Raw genomic sequence first — 6,510 nt, 5'->3', positions numbered from 1 at the left:
TTTTACCCTCTTTAAGCTAGTTACCTTAAAAAGAAGTCTTCCTCTGCACGTACTAGTGAACGTGAAATAACGTAGGGCACCACTCGCAACTGAAGCAGTGCGAAGTGGACTTGTACTGAAACAGTACAAGTCATAGTGCCCCGTTACATCCGCGGTTTAATTAATGGATGGCTTACAAGATTCCACCAGCGCCACAACATCCAATCGCACAAACGACACGGCGAAAGTGTTTTCAGCAGATATGAAGGCCTCTGAGGTTTCACTTCTCAGAATACGTCAGAGTTTGAATGCGTACGAGCTCAAGCACATTTACAACATGGACGAGACAGGCCATTACTGGCGCGTGCAAGCTGCCAACTCACTGGCAAAAAGCAACTTGCAGGGCCATAAAAAGAGCAAGGAACGCATCATTATAAATATCTGCTCAAACGCTAATGGCTCAGATAAGCTTCCGCTGTAGGTGATTCGCAAATCATCAAACCCTCGCGGCTTTAAAAACGATAACCGAGAAATCTTGAGCTGCAAATATCATGCCAACAGCAAAGCGTGGATGACGCCTAGTGTTTTCGCTCTCTGGTAGAAGTCATTTGATCAGCGAATGGAGAGACGCATGATTGTTGTCATCCTAGACAGCCGCACTGCATAGTTTCAATTGAGAAACTGGCTCAGCATAACATAATGCTGAGGAACGTTATGCCTCTTGCCTCCCAAATGCAACCTCAAAAATGATGCCATGTGATGCGAGTATAATCCGGAGCTATTAAGGCATACTACTGGCCTTGATTGCTTTTAAAAAAAAGGATGAGCCTGGCAAAATTACAGCGCTGGAGGAAATCCGACAGGCAATTCAAGCTTGGGAATCTGACGTTTGCCCAGAAACAACTAAAAAAAAATTCTTCATTGCAAAATTTGTAATGATGGCTGCGACCGCCAACAACCATACTAAACGAGCTGCAATTGCTGGAATCAAGTCATGGATACCGCAATTCAATGGATATCATCAAGTTGATAAAGCACCGTGGCGATAATAAGGATATCATTGCACCAATAATCGATGATGCAATTATCGAGCGGTTCCGCCAGCCATTTGAGGAGAATTATGACGATGATAAAAGCAAGCTGCTGCCAAACTTTCAACGCAAATATGTCAATTGTGGCTCCAGAATATTTAGCTGGGATGACGCCAGATGTTCTACAATGCTCTAAATGAGTAATTGGTTAAGAGTAATGGTTAGTTATAGGAGCAATAGGTTTGCGAACTAAGGACCTCAATATACTTACAAATTATTTTGCCAAATATCGCTAAAACGATGGTTTCAATAGAGTCGATTCTCTGTTTTCAACTTGAAGAACCAGATTCTTGACCTAAAAAAATTAGGCACCTTTTGCTAGGATCGCCGCTTGGCTCGACGTGATCCCATTTCTTCGTGGGCAGGCGCCTCTTCCAATTTAGTTAAACATGCTCAGGACTTGAAAGCCTTTGAACGATCAGATCGATTCACTTGCCCGAAGTTTGCGCTTTCCTGTTTGCGAAAACTCCGTTGTGCGTGTTGAATCTTAGCCGCTTCTCTCGAGCATGTCAAATTGAAGGTTTGCTTCTTCAATGGCTTGACTCGTCGAACGTGACATCTCAACTGATCACCACGTACTGAACTCCAATGTCGTATCCAATGCGTGTCTCGGAGACTTCTTCATAGCTTTCGAATCCACCAACTCGAGACTTGGGATCCCACTTGAGTCACTTTTCCCTCGGAGTCAAAACGTGAGCCCGACAGCCATAAACGCGCGTATGTTTGATGCTTTCTTGGACTTGTGCACGATTCAAACGGAATAAATTTAAAAAAAAAAAAAATTTTTTTTTTTATTTTTAAATATTTGGTGACGGAGCCGATTCTTGGAGCATATTGCAGTCATAGCAGTTTTTCCCCAGAAACACTTGTCAAGGGTAATGTGGTGCAACATGCTGCGTCTATCGAAATAATCTTTCTTATTGCGCGCTCAGCTGTCCCATTGGTTCGGCGAGCGTATGAAACTATGACCTGCTGCTCGATACGCTCGCCGTCGAACAAGAACTTAAGCGAACTGGTTGCATATTCTCGATCCCCGTCATACCGGACGAGCTTGACATTTTTCCAGACTGCATTGGGACCGTCTTGATAAAAAACAAAGTATTCGCTTTCCGACTAGGCAAGCAACTATAATATCTCCATGCACCCGCTGGTCTCGTCGACAATTTGTAGTAGGTACTTGCTGCCACCTAGAGAATCCTGCTTCATAGGAAGCTCGAATGAGGCGTATCGACGCTAGTCGTACTGTCTCGGAAACGGTTTTGGGACCAATTTCCTTCTTGACAACCACGACACATACTTGATAAGCTTGACATCGATGGTGTAGAGGCGTCCTTAATCATTCCACCAGCAACCATTGTGCGTAACACGTCATGTTGCGCATGTCCGATTCGGGAATGCAGGGCGATTTTATGTTTGAAGTCGCCAAATTAGCTGACCGCTGTGGGATCTATGGCCAGTAAGATCGTCGATCGGAGTCAGCCGTCGCCATCACTTGCTTTAAGCGTTTTCGCGCAATGTTCATGCGAGCTCCGTAGAACATCATTTAAAAAGCGACCACTTTTGTTGAGCTATGGGACAGAGAGCTAATTTTTGCTCATCTTTGGTACATATAACACGTCTTTAATCTCGCTCTCGCGTATGTCACCATTAGGTTAAACCACCTGCTCGGTAAGCCCCTTCCACGCCCTGTCTTCTTCGTGTTACCATCAGCTACTTTTTAGTTGCCTTGATTTTGCGCGTCCAGTGTTGAGAACTTGAACTTGTCATAGCATAAACGATGGGTGGCGCTACTGCCAATAGCCTTCCTCGCATCCTTGCCTATCGACAGCTCACATTCCAGCGAAACCACAAATGCGACACGATGTATTCGCAGTCATCGCTGTGTTGAAACTGCATGTTGCTAGCTTTGCGTTCACGACTTTGTCCGCTTCTTCGATTTTCTCGATTGTCGTCTTTTTGCTTGGTCCAGCATCGCTCTACCGCGTGCCCTATTTCCTCAGTATGTGCCCTGGCGGAATCCTCGCTCGGCAATAAACGCCTTTGCCGCGTCTTCAATCTTTACCGTTGCAACTTTTTTATCTTGTCGCTTGATATGCTCGTTTGTCCGCATCTTCACAACGTCTTGTATCCGAAACTCAGATGCTGTGGACCTCGTTGCAGTGACGCAAACGTTGTCGCGTTCCGCTAACATCGTTCTGAAGAGCTGGCACTTTAAATGGATACGTCCAGCCTTCTGCGATCCGCCCTATAGTGTGTTAATACGTATACACACAACAAAGGCTTCATCACAGTCATCAAACATATGGTGGTAGTCCGTGTTTATATGCAGCAGCATTAGGCCAAAGGCAATGTTACTGTCCTCGACATACTCTTCCCGGTGCGATTATCAGCAAATGACGGCGTTATTTCTCGATTAACCACGTGCCAAACTGACTTAGTCATAAACACACAACGCATGTAGCGGTTCAATGTGGCGTAGTTGTCACAGTTGAGCTTGTCTGCTGTCGATAAGCACTTCGAGACGCGAAGATGTGCAGAAGTGGGACTCCAGGAGCGCACGGCAAGCCGATACAGGAGGATGTATTTGCAATGGTCAACTGGTTAATACCGGTAATTACCGATTATGAAATCAATAAATGACCCAGATGTTCTCGAAATTTCTAAGATAACTGATTGGCTAAGAGTAATAGCTGGCGACAGTAGCAATAATTCTGTGAACTCAGGAGCTTGATATATTTACTTCGCATTCTGCCAAACATCGCTTACTTAAGCCGATTCTAGCGTCGCAGTTTTGTGTTACCTTCCTCTATCTTGGCCGTGAAGAAGCGACGACGATTCTTAAAGCTCTTCTTTTTTAAGTGTCCGACCAACCGCAACCATGCATCGTGGCTTCACTTGACGAGCGGACCAACGGCAGCTCCGATTCCTCCTTCGCAAGACAGATGATCACCCTCCAGGACTTACGCATGCAAGTCGCCTGGTCCAGCGAACTGGCCTGCTGCTCGAGCTTACCTCTTTTCTTGTCACTACCCACAGGTCACTCTCTTATAGCACCGTTTGCATCTTGAATTCCACGTATAGAAATTCATGCCATCAAACTTATTGATTCAAGAAGAGGTGATAGATGTGGAGTCCATTGCGTGGGTGAAGTCAGGATCGGAGGCAAAGAAGGCGGGTCTTGCGCTCGTAACCTATTAAAACGGTCAAGTGAGCGATGATTGGCAAAATGCAAAGTTAATATATTAAAGAGCCTTTGTTCGCAAACCTATCGCTGCCTCAAAGCCAACCATAACGTCTAGCCAGTCATGGCTTATAAAACCTTCTATGTACTACTGACGTCATCTACCACCGTCATCGCCATGACGTCCCACTATGACACCATTACCGGTATTTACCGCTTTTTGCCAGTACTTACCATTTCTGCCCTAGTATCGGTCGTGCCGCTTCCTTGCTAACACTTTATGGTAGGCATACGCCCCGACCTCGCTGCGGCAATAGAATGCTCAGCCAAATTACTTCCGACTCATGTCCGACACACTGGCACGCGCTCAAGAGAGCCTTCAGATATATACAAGGCACAAAAAATTGCATGGTATCAAGTAACATGAGACTTCAAGGCTATTTGGATGCGTATGGGGCTGGAGACATAGTGCCAAGAAGAGCACAAGTGGCTACGCATTTTTGATGAGCGGCAGATGTATCGGCTAGAATTGCAAGAAACAGCGCACGGTGACAGTTTCTTCGACGAATGCAGAAGACATGGCGTTACCAGAAGCAGAGAAAGTGACAACCTGGCTTATGACATTCCTGTGTGAGCTCAATGAGATGTTCAAAAACAATGCAGTCAAGATCTATGAGGACAATCAAACTCAATCACGTTGGCCAATAATCTCGCATTTGACAAACGCACAAAGCACATTTCTATCCGCTACGTTTTGTGTGTGAAAAGGTGGAGGACAAGCAGGTGATATTAGAGTATATCTCAACTCTCGACCTGCTAGCTGAAATTATGACGAAGCTGATTTAAGCGTCACATCAGCGTTTTGTGTCCTTTGGAGTAAACTTCGTATATAAGTGTCTATAAATGTCGAGTCGAGTGATAGTGCTAGCGAGGAAGCGGCTCGACCAAATCAGAATAATGTTACCAATAAACACCTCGAGAGTCTAAGCACACGGAGTAGCGACTCAAGGGAAGCCGATACAGGAGGAATATTAAAGATAATGCTCTACCGGTATACTTATCCGACGCAGTCACGTCATTCAGCTGACGTCAATTGAAGCTTCTTAAAGTCAAGAAGCTTTCTACGAAATAATTGGCATTAAGTAGGAATAGAGCTTACGAACTAAAGGTCAGCATATATTTATTTCATTATGCCAGTTGATACTCACTTGACCTTTACATTACACTAAGCACAATAAAGACACGCCCTGCTGGTGATCATAGACGCTTGTCGCACTACCTTTCGCTTTTCTGGTCGCTCGACATGAACGTTTGAACTTGACCGTGCGCGGCTTCATCAACGCCACCACCTTGTTCCTTGCGCTTCGTGTCCTCAAGCAACAGTCGAGACGTTATAAATACTAGCTCCAACGACAGCGCGTCTGCTCTTGACTCAAGTGCCGTAATCAGGAATGCAAATCACTGGTACTTCCACTTCATCCAGCTGCTCCGACACGACCTTCAACTTGTTAATGTGCTGCAACACATTTTCACCTTCCTCCATCTTGACCATTAAGAAGCGTCGATAAAGAAAAAGAATCTTCTTGAAGCTCTTCTTTTCGAAGTGTCCCACCAGCCGCTGCCATGCATCGTGCGCTTCACTTGCCGAGCGGACCAACGGCGGCTGCGGATCCTCCATCGAAAAACAGGTGATCACCCAACGTGGCCGAGTCTTGATTGTCCTCATAGATCTTGACCGCATCGTTTCTGAACATCTCACCGAGCTCACAGGAATGTCATAAGCCAGGTTGTAACTTTTGTCGCTTCTGGCAACGCCATGTCTTCTGCATTCGTCGAAGAAACTGTCACCGTGCGCTGTTTCTTGCTATTCTAGCCGATACTTCTGCCGCTAATCAAGAATTTGTAGCCACTTGTGCTCTTCTTGACACTATGTCTCCAGCCCAATCCGCATCCGATTAGCCTTGAAGTATCATGTTACTCGATGCTTGAAACATGATACCATGCAATTTTATGCCTTGTATATATCTGAAGACTCTCTTGAGTGTGTCGGACATAGGTATGAAGCGAATTGGCTGAGGATTTCTACTGCCGCAACGAGGTCGGGGCGTATGCCTACCATAAAGTGTTAGCAAGGAAGCGACACGACCGATACTAGGGCAGAATCGGTAAGTACTGGCAAATAGCGATAAATACCGGTAATGGCGTCATAGTGTGGCGTCATGGGGATGACGGCAGTAGATGACGTCAGTAGTTCCTACA

The sequence above is a fragment of the Bremia lactucae genome, linkage group LG10 (assembly GCF_004359215.1).
Source record: "Bremia lactucae strain SF5 linkage group LG10, whole genome shotgun sequence".
Taxonomy (NCBI): domain Eukaryota; phylum Oomycota; class Peronosporomycetes; order Peronosporales; family Peronosporaceae; genus Bremia; species Bremia lactucae.
This window is presented reverse-complemented; position numbering follows the sequence as displayed.